Source organism: Giraffa tippelskirchi, chromosome 2, assembly GCF_054371585.1.
Source record: "Giraffa tippelskirchi isolate mGirTip1 chromosome 2, T2T-mGirTip1v1.2.pri, whole genome shotgun sequence".
NCBI classification, from domain to species: Eukaryota; Metazoa; Chordata; class Mammalia; order Artiodactyla; family Giraffidae; genus Giraffa; species Giraffa tippelskirchi.
In genome coordinates this window covers 132,522,084-132,539,874 of record NC_137276.1, presented here as the reverse complement: position 1 = coordinate 132,539,874, position 17,791 = coordinate 132,522,084, and the positions used below count along the sequence as shown (strand labels likewise).

The 17,791-nt window shown below is 33.3% G+C and overlaps 1 long non-coding RNA gene across 1 annotated transcript in view; it reads left to right on the top strand.

The window, feature by feature from the left end:
• Positions 1–16,029, top strand: part of LOC145539221 (uncharacterized) — a 212,748-nt gene extending 196,719 nt beyond the window's left edge. The window contains exon 4 of the long non-coding RNA XR_014077642.1: positions 13,512–16,029. This is a non-coding gene — a long non-coding RNA (uncharacterized LOC145539221). The remainder of the gene's footprint in view (positions 1–13,511) is intronic.
• Positions 16,030–17,791: the final 1,762 nt, after the last annotated feature.

The following is a 17,791-nucleotide window of genomic DNA, read 5'->3' as shown; positions in this document are numbered from 1 at the left end:
TTTTAAATGTTATGTAAATCACTGAAAGAAAAATATTTAAATTGTATAAGAATAAAATGATAAATTTTGACTTCTTTTTGTTTAATATATGTTTCATTCATATTCTAGCCATAGTAAAATTACTCTACATGACTGGTAAGAACAATGACAGCAAACAAGCTTTAGTATCTATCTCATTATCTGTGAAGTAATTTGTTTCCAAAACTCTTGTCCTTTTAACTCTGATATATGATATGCAGCAGTACTATTGCTAGTTTAGAGCAATTATTTTTTTATATGAAAAAATTTAAAGAGTTATAGAGGGAAGGCAAAGTATTTTCTTATTTATCTGTTTAGCAATATAATTATTAAAAATGTGTACTTGATTTAAAAAATTGAACTCAAATACAAAGTTTTAAATGTGGGGATTTTTAAACCTATGCCTTTTTATAAAATCCAGTTTCAGAAATTACTAATAGTCACTAAATGCATAGTAATTTACAAATATATTTTTTTCAGATATTGAATTGCTTTTGACAAAAAAAAAAGAATCAGTTCTTGATGAAACTGTAGTCAGTTTGAACATCAATAATTTTAGTACTATGGTTACAAAAAATTCACAGGATTTACATTATATAGTAATCTACATCATAGTTTATCTCAACATGAAGTTCCACACAGAACCTGGGGAAGTAATTCTCCCTAATGAGTAAAAAATAACATTGTATTTTATATCTTTTTTCAGTTTCTTAAAATGTTTATTGTTTTAAAAGCAAAACTTCCATAGAAGAAGAACAGAAAATAAACTGTAATTTCATGGACAATAAGCGGTTCAGGAGCTCAAAGAAAGAGGCTGAGTAGAAGATTACCATGAACTTAGATAACAGGCCTAGCAAAAGAGACAATAAAGAAATCTCACTTTTGAGAAAAGGAAATAGTATCAGGACAAAGGTGAATTTTTCCTCTCCGTAGTTCCAGATCTGCCTCCTAACTCCTTAGTATGGTACATGACAGATATAATATATGAATCATTGTCTCTGGGTTTTGATGATCATATTCAACTATACTAGAAACAGACTTCAAAGTAAATTACATGCATACTTTTAAGGAAAAGAGCAATCTTACTTGTTTCTTTCTAGAATTAAGTAATTAAAATTGGGAAAATACATATATAAATTTTGAAGACACAAAATAATAAGAAGTTTGAGGTGAATTTAACATTTAGGATACAGATGAAGAGCATATTTTCAAAGCTTTGCTCCAGAAAACAGACTTTCTTCTGAAAATAAAACTTTCCAGAAAATAAAACTTTCTATTTTACTCTATGTGATTTTCTCAATCCTGTGCCTCTATATTACTAATTTGGTCTTTGACAGTATCTTTTGTATATTTTGTGGATTCTCATGCCATATAACATTTGAAATAATTGTTAGTATGCTTAAGCTGATTTCTTGTTACTGATGGTTTCATTTTTATTTCTCCCACTGCACTTGAAGACTTACAGAGTCAGGTAATATGTATACAAAATGATGTAGAGATATTTTCCTGGATAAATTTAAAAATAGTAAATGCAAAAGAGAAGAGTATATAGAGGAAAAACCTAACTGATGGGAAATATTAATAATATAGAAGTCCAAGAGTTGTAGGTCTGGTTGTCCCAAAGTATACTGCTTACATCTACTAACATTTCCTCACTTAGTAATAAACTTTTGTATTGGTTACTTCTTTACAAAGCTATTTTCTGTAAGCAATGTCATTTCATTTAGTTTGATTGCTCTTCTAACCAAATATTTAATGATGAAACAAACCATGTCTTTCATATGTGTATGGCATATGTAAAGTAAGAACTATGACACATAACTTTCCAAGAGTCATATACTGGCAAAATGATGAGCTGTTAAACTCTTGCATCATAATTAAGATAGATTGAAACAGAGAAGAGTGAAGCTCCATCCCCCTCAGAAAAATATTTTTACTTAAAATCACTTCATATTAGCGTATTTGCCAAAGTAATATTTCCTGTATGACTAATATAGTATATTAAAAAGCTGACCCTTCTGTCATAATATGTTAATTATGGTCTTTATAACACTTGATGAATTATCATATAAAGATGCCTCCTTCACAAATTTCCAGTTACCTTCTTCATTCAGATTCATTGCTTAGTACATGAAATTTGTTTCATAACATGATTTCACATGCTACTATTATCATATATAAAATGATTAGAAAAAATGTCAAGAGGGGCCAGAGAGAAAGAGAGAAGCCAGGCAGAGAAGGGAGAATATAAAATATTTAATTTTCTTAAAGTGATTTTGAATTCAAGTGTTTATTTTTAATAATTTCAATTCTGGTTTTTCAAATGGCAGAAGTGTTATTTGATTTAAATAACTACTCTGTACTGTACTGTAGAGAAGGAATTTTGACCTTAATGGCTATGAGCTAGGGTGTTCCAAGGATGAAAAGTAGATGTGAAAAATAATGGGCATAACTGTTATGCTAGTAACCAATCTTAAAATTAATGGTTGTGAGACTCTGAGGACAGATGAAGGATGTTGTACTCTTAGACATAACTATTTAGACATGACCGTTTAATAGATAGAACTGATGTCTTTGAAGTGATTTACTGAGAAAAAGGAGCATAAGTCAGATATCACAGTAGTTATTCTGAAGTAAGTGATAAAGTGTATTTAATTTAAATCATGGTACCGTGATTGAATTAACAGTGTCATGCTCCAGTCATAAAGTAGTTCTTCTAGCCATGTCATTTCTAGAATTTTAGAAGAAACAAAAATAACACATTCAAATAAATGCTCTAAGTTTGTGAATTTTGTAATACAAAGGCCCTTAAATTAAAAGATATGCATGCCTAAGTGAGCACATTGAATATAAAGTGATTTAACAGTTAAATTTCCTTCTCATAGTCGGTCTTTTCTCTATGTATTGATTCCAAATTGAATTAATTTATTGAAGATAATACCATAGTCAAAATCTTTACATACATATATAAAGGATGCTAAACTTATTATTTACAAATTAATTACAAAGGGAAAGAAAAGGGAAAACATCTAATAGTATCTATTTGAGGTTAACATTTAAAGCAGAATTATATTTTAAACACACTATGTATTATTGTTAACAAAGGAGTATGGGTCTAGAATGAACTGGGAAGTATAGAGAAAATTTTTTAAAATGTAGCTGCTAGAATGACCATTTTGAATCCATAAGCAGTGAAAACTTACAATGAAAAAAATCCAGTTTCTGAGGGGTGAAATAATTTTTCTTGAAAATAACTGCCCATGTAGCTTTTTCAATAAAACCTGCAATTTTGAAATGTAAGCTTTTAATCCTTATCTTTTACAGTAAAATTGTCTATAAATTAACTTATGTGTGTGAAATGAATAATGCTTTTTCATTTTGATGTGCAAGACTTTATAATCAAGTATAGTTAGAAATTTATGGGCAAACAAATGTGTAATTTGTTTACATGACATGGTATCATTCCGTGTCTTTTTTAGTATATTAGATATTTATCTTCTTGTAAATAATTTGCCTATATAAAAAAGCAGAAAGAGAATTAACCATTCAGCAAACATTTACTAATATTCTGTGTAAGTCACTGAAGTGATTGCCATAAATACAAATAAAGGTCCTAGACCTTTAGATCACATTTTAGTTTGGATTAAGGTTGGAGTGGGATGAAATAGGATCAAATTCCTTAGCTACCTGAACATGTGACTTGCTTATCTTGGGCATGTTTTAGGTTACCACCAATATATATAGACATTCACACACACACACACACACACACACACACACACACACACACACACAGAAAATGTACTACTACCTTAGTTTTTGCCTACAGCTCTGTGTTGTATTTACCTCACTGCTTATGTTCCACTAGGGAGGATAGTGTAGTCGATTAAGCAGCTCAGTTTCAGCTCCAAAACTCATGTAGGTTTGAGATTATGCTTTATGTCTCAGGACACACATTCTAATCTAATCACTAAATCCTGTCTGACTCCCCTTGAACTACCCGAATGTCACTTCCAATTTACCTCTCAGTCTGTTTTATCCATATTTCTACGAACTAAAGATATAAATGCATGTTTCCAGTCATGAAATAGAAGCCTTAAGTGGGGAGAGTTTTGATGTTAGTGTCATACTTTTATGAAAATGACAAGAATATGACAAATGGAACTACCTTGCATTTGAAGAGAAGAGGAAGTCGATGCAAGTTGTGAAATTGCATTCATATAAACTTTTCACTAAGTACAAATAAACCAGAAAAAGCATAAGAGCAGTGACTGAATTCCCTAGGTTATCATTTTATTTAATTTTGTTAATGAGAATAATCTCAAACTTTGAAGAGAAGCATGGAAAGTCTTTATTACACAAAAGTATAAAACGCTATTGTTTCCTTTCATCACTCTAATGTCTCAATCCTAGAGCACAAATAGTATCTATGAAAAATCACTGTAATGACAATAATACTGGTAATGCAATTTCAGTTTTAATTGCTCCCATAATAAAAATGAGACAGAAAATGAATATATAAAAATATTGAGCATTTCCTTATCATTTCAGAAACAGATTTTACTTTTCTTCAATTAGTAAAATGTAACCAAGTTTACCAAGCTGACCCTTTCAATTTTTCACGTTACATTTTTTTGTTTGCTATTTTATATTGCTGCTGTCTCATCTCAGTAACTCACACTCAAAACCTAATGGTCTGTAGCAAAGCTCAGTCTCAGAAATAAGAACCATATGAATATTATGTGAAAGAATATCCTGTAAAAGAAAGTCCTGTGCTGCCTATGATCTAGCCTTCTAATTTCAGAGTATCTTTGCCTTGATAAACCTTATTGTTCTCTACCAAATATCATCAATTATCAGATGTCATGTATCATGAGATTCCTCCCTACCCATATGTTAGTAAAAAAAACTCACTGTCATCTTGCTTGTTCTTCCTTGTTGCTCTCTCTCAAATCCATTTTTTCCCACATGAGCTGAAAAACTATCTCGGTCTTAATTACTCCAAGCATGCATGACAGTCATGACCTATCTTAAGGCAGATGTCTGATGAAAATCTTTGATTGCTCCTACAGCCTCAATTGTGAGTTAATTAATGAAAGGTTTCCTGGAAAAAATATTTTTAAGCTGGTTTCTGTTCATGTAGTTTTCTGAATACCATTAAGGAGATCAGCTATTAATGTGTAACAGATAAAATATAACATGACCAGTACTTATTAGAGGAGAATCAGAGAGTGTATTAATCATGTAACAAGAAAAATCCATGAGAATATTTGGTGGGAATGTAATGAGTTTATAAAGCAAATTAAGGAGAAAATGTACAGACCATTAAGTTGATATGGAGGAAAAATCAAAACAAGGACATGCAGTGGTTTGTTTTCTTCCCACCTGAAATATGACATTTGAGGTGAGCCAAAAACAAAGGCGGCAGTTTAATAAAATAGTATTAAGGCTCCTATTAATGCTGAATTCCACATACATCTTGTAAAAACACACTAAGCTTGCCACCCCATCTCCTGGTTATGATGTGAAAATAAATAGAAAATAATAGAAAATAAATAGAAATAAAATAAAATACATTTAAAAATTTCTAGCTAGAGGTTGAGGAACATGAAACTCTTGCAAAATATTATGAGAACATCTGGACAGGAGTCTTGATGGGTTCTATTAAAAATAAGAAATAGAATGTGTGTGCTAAAGGGTCCACTTGATATTGCATGTTCGAACCTCTTGAAAATGGCAGACCTAGTTATCTGCCTGTGCTCTGATCATGATCTGAAGAAACAGCAAAGTAGATATTCTAGAAATACATACTTCATCATTTAATCTGCTAATGACATTGTTATATGGACAGAGGCATGAAAGGAATAGGATGGGTGGAAACATTAGTCAGGAATACATTCATAAGACAGCTGGAAACAAACAAACCAAAAAAATTGACAGTAGGATTTATTTATACTGTGAAACTCAGAGCAAGTATGGTGGCTTAAATTTGTCACTAGGAATTCAGATTATTTCCATTTTTTGCACTCAGCCATAGGGGCTATCTTTTATCATATGCTTGTGATTTTATGATTACATGTCTCCTCCTCCCAACCAAGTAAGAAGACACAGAAAGGGAGAATAAGTCATGATTGTCATCTGTTATAGAAAAAAAAAAAAAAAGTAAGCTGCTTTTCCAGAAAAGCCCATCTGATTATGTCTCATTGGCTATAACTGTATTTCATAGACTCATATTCACATAGCATACTCTAAACAAACTGGGGAGGGGTATGTAGGAAAAAAATACTAAACTAGTAATAAAGCTTTTATAGCAATTCCAGTATCAGCTAAAAGATTCTACACTCTTAACAGAGTAATTGAGGAGGAGCATATTTACAATATTTGGGTAATAAGAAAAATGCAAGAGATGCTATAAAGGACTTCAAGGTCAGAAATAGCAGAAAATCATTCCTTTGTCTAGACTGAAGTAAAAAGAAGCACACAAATAGTTATGGGAGGAGTCTTCTGGACAAGAACTGGGTCAAGCTACAGGCTAGCAGAGATGAAGAATAAGTACCCCAACATCACTGTCCTCTCACCTCTGTTCTCCTGCTTGTATCTACCACTGGTCAGATCCACCCAGAAGACAGAGGGTAATGAACCCAGTAAAACAGTATGTAAATATTCACCCCTGGGTAAGGTGAGAAGGCTGAGCAAGGCACTAGGCAAAAAGAAGGGGGTACATTTGAAGAAATAAATGGAGAATTGCAAGTGCAACATCCAAATATCATGTTAAATTTGTGGGAGAAATGTTGACCAAATAAAGATTTAGAAACATCCATACCCTCAGTTGAGATTTAAAGACTATGCTCTTGCTTGGGAGATAATGGAGGACAGAAGAGTCTGGCGTGCTGCAGTCCATGGAGCTGCAAAGGGTCCAACACAACTTAGTGACTGAAAAACAACAATAAACGCTTTTGGTACAAGTGGCTAGCTTGGTTGTATTGTTCAATTAAGATGATCATGAGTAATGATACTCAAAGCAACCTACTTCTTCTATTAAACATTTATTAAATATAACTAACTCATTATTCAGGCATTGTTTTTTCCCCAAATTTGATTACATACATTATGAAAGAAGACGCTGTGGCTGACACATCAGTTTTTGTGATAAGCAAAATTCTAAGATGTGTCCCTGGTGGCTCATATGGTAAAAAATCTGCCTGCAATGCAGGATACCCAGGTTCAAACCCTGGGTCAGAAAGATACCCTGGAGAAGGGACTGGCAAGCCACTCTAGTATCCTTGCCTGGAAAATCCCATAGACAGAGGAGCCTGGAGGTCTATAGTCCATGAGATCCTAAAGAGTTGAACATAACTGAGCAACTAACATTTTAAGATGTGTCCCAAGATTCCCATCCCACTGGGGAATATAAACCCTTTGTCAGATATTCAATTAAATAATAATCTATGTGCTGCTATAATAGTATTTTGTAGATGTAATTAAGATCTTAAACCACTTGACCTTAAAATGAAAATAATCCTTGGTAAGCCACAGGACTGGAAAAGGTCAGTTTTCATTCCTATACCAAAGAAAGGCAATGCCAAAGAATTCTCAAACTACCGCACAATTGCACTCATCTCACACGTTAGTAAAGTAATGCTTAAAATTCTCCAAGCCAGGCTTCAGCAATACATGAACGGTGAACTTCCAGATGTTCAAGTTGGTTTTAGAAAAGGCAGAGGAACCAGAGATCAAATTGCCAACATCCGATGGATCATCAAAAAAGCAAGAGAGTACAAGAAAAACATCTATCTCTGCTTTATTGACTATGCCAAAGCCTTTGACTGTGTGGATCACAATAAACTGTGGAAAATCCTGAAAGAGATGGGAATACCAGACCACCTGACCTGCCTCTTGAGAAACCTGTATGCAGGTCAGGAAGCAACAGTTAGAACTGGACATGGAACAACAGACTGGTTCCAAACAGGAAAAGGAATACATCAAGGCTGTATATTGTCACCCTGCTTATTTAACTTATATGCAGAGTACATCATGAGAAACGCTGGGCTGGATGAAGCACAAGCTGGAATCAAGATTGCCAGGAGAAATATCAAACCTCAGATATGCAGATGACACCACCCTTATGGCAGAAAGTGAAGAAGAACTAAAGAGCCTCTTGATGAAAGTGAAAGTGGAGAGTGAAAAAGTTGGCTTAAAAAAAGCTCAACATTCAGAAAACTAATATCATGGCATCCGGTCCCATCACTTCATGGCAGATAGATGGAGAAACAGTGAAAACAGTGGTTGACTTTATTTTTCTGGGCTCCAAAATCACTGCAGATGGTGACTGCAGCCATCAAATTAAAAGACGCTTACTCCTTGGGAGGAAAGTTATGACCAACCTAGACAGCATATTAAAAAGCTGAGACATTACTTTGCCAACAAAGGTCTGTCTAGTCAAGGCTATGGTTTTTCCAGTGGTCATGTATGGATGTGAGAGTTGGACTATAAAGAAAGCTGAGCACCGAAGAATTGATGCTTTTGAACTGTGGTGTTGGAGAAGACTCTTGAGAGAGAATCCCTTGGACTGCAAGGAGATCCAACCAGTCCATCCTAAACGAGATCAGTCCTGGGTGTTCATTGGAAGGACTGATGTTGAAGCTGAAATTCCAATACTTTGGCCACCTGATGTGGAGAGCTGACTCATTGGAAAAGACCCTGATGCTGGGAGGGATTGGGAGCAGGAGGAGAAGGGGACGACAGAGGATGAGATGGTTGGATGACATCATCGACTCGATGGACATGGGTTTGGGTGGACTCCAGGAGCTGGTGATGGACAGGGAGGCCTGGCATGCTGCGGTTCATGGGGTCGCGAAGTGTCGGACACGACTGAGGGACTGAACTGACTGAAGCTTCTCTTAATCAGTTTAGCCCTTATAAGGGTCAAACTCTTTTTGGTGAAGATTTCAAAGCCAGATTCTAAATATGAGATAGATTCAATGAGGGAGTTTTTCCATTACTAGCTTTTAAGATGGAGGAGGCCACATGGCAAGCAATGCAGATTGCCTCTGGGAGTGGAAAATGACCCTTACTTGCCAGTCACGAAATAGGGACCTCATTCCTAGGGCTATAAGAAACAGTTCTGCCAACAACTTGAATGAACTTGGAAGAGAAGCTCAGACTCTAGATGAGAACCACAGTATGGCCAACAATTATCTGGATCACAGCATTGTGTGAGCCTCAGCATAAAACCCAGTAATGCTGGACCCAGACTACTGACCTGCAGAGCTGAACCACTTAATGATCTTGTTTCAAATCATTAAGTTTGTTACACAGTAACAAATTATATACAGTATATAACAGTAAGTTGCATAAGTTACACAGTAAATTATATACTGCTATATCTAAAAGCACAGTGACTACCACAGGCAAGAAAAACAATACTGAATGAATAACTTTTATGTATGAGAGAATCAAAACATAATAGGAACCTTGTAGACCATATAATTCTCACTTCTTATTTTGCAGATAAGCAGACAGAAGCTCCAAAATTTGCATAAGAATTATTATACAAGTAAAAATAGCTGAACAATTTTGATCAAATGAATATGAAATCCTTCTGTACTTCCTGCCCCTGTCTGTATGCTGTCCATTGCTGTTTATCTAGCTTTCGTCTCAAACAAATTTTTTTTCTCAAATACTGCATTTTCTGGATTTTTATTCTTAACCAGGAAACTAATAGGAATCTTGGAACATACATTTTTAATATAACTTTTAAATTGCTAGAACATAAATAATCCACTAAATTTATGGAACTTACAATTTTATTTCAAATACATTTAGCCACCATCTATACAAGATGTATTGGAGAGAATGAAAAAGATTATAAATTTAGTTATATAGGAAATATGAATCTTTTTTTTACTTTAATATATTTTAAGGAAGTAGAATTTTAAAAATAACACTTTAGATACTTACCAGTTTACAAAAAAGACAATAGCCATTTTACTGAAATATATTTAATTTTGAACATTCTAGAAATAGTGTCAAGTATCTTGTTACTCTGTATTCTGGTATGCCACTTCTGAGTGTTTCCCAACCCATAGGAAAAAAAAAATAAAGAACGAAAGGCACAAACAAAAATTTTCCATTTAATAAGCTCTTAGAGCTAATGGAAGGGTATGTCTTTTAAATTTTTATATATTTGAAATATATTAACTTGTATGTCAATTTCTATATCTAAAAATAACTTTCAATTAATTAACGATTTCTAGACTGTTTTGGGACAAACCAAATGACATCTAAAATTTTTAACACTGAGAATTTGCTAAAAAAATTAATTTTGTTTAACAAGATATATAATAATGCTATTCTAGCAAACAATTCAAAGCATAAAGTTAATTCAAACAAAATTATATTTTGAAGAAATTGTTTCCTTCTTTTATTCAGGTCTAATTCAATTTTAGAATTAGAATTCTAAAATCATTAAAAATACTGAAGGAACTTAAGCTTGTATTGCCATTTTATTTCCAACTCCTAAGCTCAACTGGAAAAGTGTCATTCAACTAATTCCTAAAAACAGTGTGCTCTATGAGACTTCTTCTTAAAATCAGTTTCATTTGTTAAAAAGAAATATTTGATTTAATTATATATACAGTTTGTCTTCAAATTAAATGATGTAGAAAAATATCTTTTAAAATATAATTTTCTGGCTAAAAAGCAGAATTTTTCAACAGTTTTTAGCATGTACAAAATTATTTAAGATTTTAATTGAAAATGTTTTTTAAAATAAACTTTAAAAATTAGGAGAAAATATTTCCAGATAATAGAATTTATATTAGCATTAACAGTAAAAGATCATGAGTTAACTGAAATGTAAAGATCTTTATTAGCAGCAAATAATTATTTAGCTGACTTTGTGTGGGAGTATATTGCATTATATTGTACCTAACTGTTGTTTTCCAAAAGTTGTGCTACTAATTTTGTAAATTATCTGTAAGTTTAATTTCTCAGCAAGTTCATCAGTCACTTTAAATGGGCTTTACTTCCCTTGCAAAAAATAAAATGGAATTAAACCAAGAGAAAATTATCCCTTACTTTGGTAAAATCCAATTAACCAAACCAAAATATAAACATAATTTCATGATATGATTGAATTTTTTTTTTTTTGATAAGTCCTTGTTTGTTGTTGTTTAGTCTCTAAGTTGGGTCTTTTGTGACCCCATGGACTGTAACTCACCAGGGTCCTCTGCCCATGGGATTTCCCAGGCAAGAATACTAGAGTGGTTTGCCATTTCCTTCTCCAGAGGATCTTCCTGACTCAGGGATCGAACACACATCTCCTGTGTCTCCTGCACTGCAGGCAGATTCTTTACCACTGGGCCACCAGGAAAGCCCTAAGTCCTCAGTACTTGCATATATAACTTTGTCAATAATAAAATAGAAATATAAAAATATTTAATTTCAAAGATAAAAATAATCTTGTAAAAAACAAGGACACTAAATGAGTAATAATCATTGTAAATTGATATATATATATAGATAGATAGATAGACAGATAGATAGAGATATTTATGACATATATGGAAACTAATGGCATGACCAAACTCTAATTCAGTAAAAAGGTAGTTATTGTCTACCTTGCATTGTGACAGATTTTGCGGATTTACAAATACAACTAATTACTTAATATAAGCATTTTCAAACCTTATGTATCCTGATCTGACATCTATGTATCCAAGTAGACATCATGTAAAAATTTTTTTTTCCAGTTTATATTAACTGAATCTCTGTGACACCTAGCATTTTATTTTTCCTTGTATTAGGGCAACTGATCTATTTTATATCATCTTCCTCTAGCCTATAAATGTATTGAGAGCTGAAATTTGGCATAATATCCATTTATCCACCAAAAATGTTTGTTGGTTTGCACGTCATTAAATACTCAAAAGACTTGTTTTTTTAATTGGATGTGTTTGTCAAGTAACAAAAAAAATCCCACAAATGTTTTGGGAAGGATTCAAACAATTTTTACATGCTATTTATGCACATAGATAGACCTTTGGTTTATGTGTGTGTGTGTGTGTTTCCATTTCAAAGTGCATGAGCCCAAATAGAGTTCATTAGTCTCTTATTTCTAAAAGCGATATAGTTTTATCTTTTTCTTCTTTAAGATTTTCCTGGCTATTATTTAAACCTCTAGTGCCCATGTAAAATTTGTTGTTTTAGTTGCTAGGTTGGGTCGAACTCTTTTGCAACCCCTTGGACAATAGCCTGCCAGCTCCTCTGTCCATGGGATTTCCCAGGTAAGGATACTGGAGTTGGTTGCCATTTCCTTCTCCAGGGGACCTTCCAGATCCAGGAATCAAACCCACATCTCATGCATTGGCAGGTAGTTATTTTAACACTGAGCCACTAGGGAAGAACAATCTTAACTAAAGACTGAATTAAATATATAGATTATTTGGGAAGAATATTCATGTTTCTCTAATTATGAATCTTCTAATTTATAAAGTCCTCACCTGGTTGTTTTTGTGATACCCCCATGCTGAGATTTGACCTAGTCAGATTAAGAATGAAGCAAATACCTCCTATCTAAACAAATTATTTTCTCTTTATTATTTTCCCTCCCTTATAAAGCACACAGTAAATCTTTGCTTAATGTAATTTATTCTGTAATTAGTGATGAATATGCCAGTACCATCGTTATCACTGAGAATATAAATTGGAAATAAGAATACCTGAAAAACCAGAACAAATCCATCTATATCCACAGGAGGTAGTCAATAGGAAGACAAACGATTCTCCTGGTTTTGTTTTTTCCACACATTGTGTATTTAATTTGACTATGCTTCATTTAAATTTCATTATTTTATAATTATCCTCTATGAAAGAAAACAAGACGAAGCACACTCTGAGCATAGTATTGTGGACATGCAAAATGTAATCAATGTCAAAAGAATATAATTGAGTCCATGGAGCAGGGCAGATACATTTTATCTTCCACTTTAAAGTTTAAACAGTTTCCCCCAAAAAATGAAATTTAGAATGTCTGTCTGAGTTGAAATGGTTGAATAGAGAATGGGGAAAGAATACTGATGCCATTAGCCAGTAGTAGGAAGAACATTGCATGATAGTGGGAGGTTTCAGCTAGGAGTTAAAGAGGTTGAAGAATAAGCAGCATATTGAGAAACCCATACATAAAGATAAAAGAGACACACTGAAAAACAATCTATACAAACTCTCAGTGAAAACAAGAAGTCAGAAGCAGGCAAAACACCATAAAAAAGGACAGGCAAACCCAGCGAAGGAAACCAACAGTGAATGTCTGTCTTGAATGGGCAAATGAGAAAAAGAGAATCTGAAACGTTAATTAACACCTGCTAGTCTGGTGGTCTTTCTATCCTTTTGGCTTTGTTTTTCATATATTCTTCACTAATTTCAAACTTCTAGGAAATTTTAGTGTTCAAAACCAAGTATTCTCCTTGCTAATCAATTATTTTTTACTCTAGGTGATATCACAATGGAACCTACACTGTTGATTTCCTGCGATGGAATGCTGAGGCCAAGGTGAATGAAGAAACAACAGTAGGGAAGATGCACCAGGCAAGATGCTGATTTCTTTATATTTTCCCACTCTAAATAAAAATAATGGCTCTATTTCATGCATATTTATAAGGGAAGAAATAGTGATATACTAGCCAATTAATCTATATTTTTATTAAGAAAACAATTTTTTTGGAAGTTAAAATTCTTCAATTTTATCTAACTAGAGATAATTAATGCTTTATCTTTAGTCTCTAATTCTTATCCAAGAGCAGTGTTGAGAGAAATCTCTATCTCAGTCTATGAGATTAGCTACCTTTTATATAATTGTATAGAAAGCATAGAAAGTTACCAGTTCCGTAAGAGTAAAATTTTATAACATAGAGACTAGCATAGTTAACATATACTTGAATTTCAAAAGCTTTCGTAACCTATATTTAATGTATATAATTTAAAAAGGAAAAATTCCAATTTCTAGGCTTACTCATTTTCATATACCTTTTTGTCAAATATTTAAAAATGAGAATTTAGTATACATTTCTAATTTTTAATCAGTTTTTTAAACAGAAATATTTTGTTATACAGACATTATCTAAATATTTGGAGTTTTAAATAATACTTTTGGTATTTGGTTGGTGAGTGGAAGGTGCAATTGCTCATTTAAACATGCAAATAAACTGGAGAAAACTTTATATTTTTGACCAAGACCTGGTCATAGAAAACTTTTTGTTTCATAGGATTATTATACTTTATCTTCTGAACAAAGATAAAACTACTGTAACCACAGAAGTTAAACTCTTATCTTGTATATATATACACATACACATATATGCTGAGTCTTTTTTACCCATTTATCTGTTGATATACATTTAGATTCCTTCCACGTCTTTGTTATTATAAATAGTACTGCTATGAACATTGGGGTTCATGTATCTTTTTGAATTTGAGTTGTCTGCAGCTGATCTGTTTCAAATCCTAAAAGATGATGCTTTAAAGTGCTGCAGTCAATATACTAACAAATTTGGAAAACTCAGTAGAGGCCACAGGACTGGAAAAGATCAGTTTTCATTCTAATCCCAAAGAAGGGCAATGACAAAAAATGTTCAAACTCCCACACACTTCCACTCATTTCACATGCTAGCAATGTGAAATGCTCAAAATCAAGCTAGACTTCAACAGTACGTGAACCAAGAACTTCCAGGTGTACAAGCTGGATTTAGAAAAGGCAGAGGAACCAGAGATCAAATTGCCAACATCTGTTGGATCATGGAAAAAGCAAGAGAATTCCACAAAAGCATCTACTTCTACTTCATTGACGACACTAAAGCCTTTGATTGTGTGGATCACAACAAACTGTGGAAAATTGTTAAAGAGATGGGAATACCAGACAACCTTACTTGCCTCCTGAGAAACCTGTATGCAGGTCAAGAAGCAATAGTTAGAAATGTACATGGAACAACGAACTGGTTCAAAATTGGGAAAGGAGTATGTCAAGGCTTTATATTTTCACCCTGCTTATTTAACTTATATGCAGAGTACATCATGCGAAATGCCAGGCTGGATGAATCAAAAGCTGGAATCAAGACTGCCAAGAGAGATATCAATAACCTCAGATATGCAGATGATACAACCCTAATGGCAGAAAGTAAAGAGGAACTAAAGAGACTTTCATTAACAGTAAAAGTGGAGAGTGAAAAGGTTGGCTGAAAACTCAACATTCAAAAAACAAAGATCATAGCATCCAGTCACAGCACTTCATGGCACAAATAGATGGAGAAACAATGGAGACAGTGACATACTTTATTTTCTTGGGCTCCAAAATCACTGCAGATGGTGACTGCAGATATGAAATTTAAAAAGATGCTTGTTCCTTAGAAGAAAAACTATTACAAACTTAGCATATTAAAAAGCAGAGACATCACTTTGCCAACAAAGTCTGTCTAGTCAAAGCTATGGTTTTTCCAGTAGTCCATACTGATGTGAGAGTTGGACCATAAAAAAGGTTGAGTGCAGAAGAATTAATACTTTTGAATTGTGGTATTGGAGAAGACTCTTGAGAGATCGTTGGCCTGCAAGGAGATCAAACCAGTCAATCCTAAAAGAAATCAAACCTAAATCCTCATTGAAAGGATTGATGTTGGAACTAAAGATCTAATACTTTGGCCATCTGATGCAAAGAGCCAGCTCATTGGAAAAGACCTTGATGCTGGGAAAGACTGAGGACAAAAAGAGAAAGTGGCAGAAGAGGATGAGAAGGTTGGATGGCATCACCAACTCAATGGACATGAGTCTGAGCAAACTCTGGGAGACAGTAAAGGACAGGGAATCCTGGCATGCTGCAATCCATGACGTCACAAAGAGTTGGACATGACTGAGCCACTGAACAACAACAACCAGATATATCCTCAAAAATAGGATTGCAGTGGGGAAAATATTTGAAAATTATGTGATTGACAAAGGATTAATTTCCAAAATATACAAAAATATCATACAGATCAATATGAAAAAAAACCAATCAAAAAATGAGCAGAAGATATAAATGGACATTTCTCCAAAGACGACACACAGCTGAGCAATTGTTGTTCAGTCACTAAGTCGTGTCCAACTTTTGTTTGATTTCACCAACTATAGTATGGGCAATAGGCACATGAAAAAAATGTTCAACATCACTAATTATTAGAGAAATACAAATCAAAGGTACATTGAGGTATCACCTCACACCAGTCAGAATGGCCATCACCAAAAAAGTCTGAAAATAACAAAGAGAGCTTGTATAGAGAAAGGAATCCTCCTACACTGTTGGTGGGAGTATACTTTGGTACAGTCATTATGGAGAACAATACGGATGTTCCTTAAAAATCTAAAAATAGACAACAAAATCCTGCAATCCCACTCCTGGACATATGTTAAATGGGTTAATACATAGAAAATGCTTAGAGCTGTGCTTGACACATAGTAAGCTCTATAAAAGAATATTCTATAAGAAATCATTATTATTGCTATTGTTGATACTCATCATCATTTTGTTGCCATTATCAATCCAGCCTGAAAATAGCAAGCCTTTCATTTGGAAAATTCAGTTCTTTTTTTTTTTCAAGAACCTTTACTTCTATCATTTGGTCAATTATTTTTTCTTTTTCTTAAACTTATACTATTTAAATATTTACTAATTTTATTCTTTAAGTCTATTATATATACTCAATATTTTAATTTATTTTCTGTTTTATGAAATATGTCATTCACCCAATGTCTAACAGTGTTTCTTTGCTTCAGTTTATTTGGAAATATGATTTTAAAATTTATATACAAAAAGACTCTGTTTTTGTTTGTATGTGACCTCTAGTTCCTTGAAAGACTTTTTGATTCAAGTATTTATCAGTTTCCTCCCATGTAAATATTTCATCAAGTGTGTGCTCTGATAGTACTGTCTTATCTTCCTGTCTCTCTGGCTGCTCAAAGCCCCACATAGGGGTTTTTTTCCTGGGACAGAGAGACTGTTGATTATTGCAATACAAAACCTATGGATGGAAAGAAAAAGTCATTTGGACCAGTGGAGTAGAAGAAAGCAAAGTAAAGTTTTTGAAAGAAATGCTCCATTAACACATTGTGCCAAATATGTGACACTTTTATAAGGATCCTCCTCCATCCTTTCATTGGGCTAGACTGTTTATAACCCATGATTCATAACTTGAAGAGGTTTCAGAATGCCCAGTATGCTAAGTACACTGTCCTGGTTTTTGTGTATAAAATTCATTCTTTCCATTCTTATTGATAAAGATCTGAAACAATTCTGTTCATTTTTGGACTTCCCTCTGATTCCAAATAGTGATATTTGAAACTTGACATAGTGAGGAAAAATTAAAATTTTGAGATTAAAATACCTGAAATTTTACATTTCTTTGACAACATACTAGCTGTGTGATCTTGGATAAGATACTCAAGTTCTCTGATTGCAAATTTCCTCTTTTGTAAGTTTACTCAACTAGTATTAGTTCTTGGACTTTTATGAGGATAAAATGATACATATTTTGTATTGTGTTATATTACTATATTAGGTACTAGTGTCTCAATGTAAGGATGTGACTATGCATAATAGAAACTTCAAAATTTATCTGGAAAAAATGTAGATCCTGGATAACTCCAGGTAAAGCACATTGTTAATTATATTGTCATAATCTATAAATGACACATTTTGAATAATTCAGTCACTTGTTTTTTGTGTTGCAGGATAACCTAGTCATTTCAG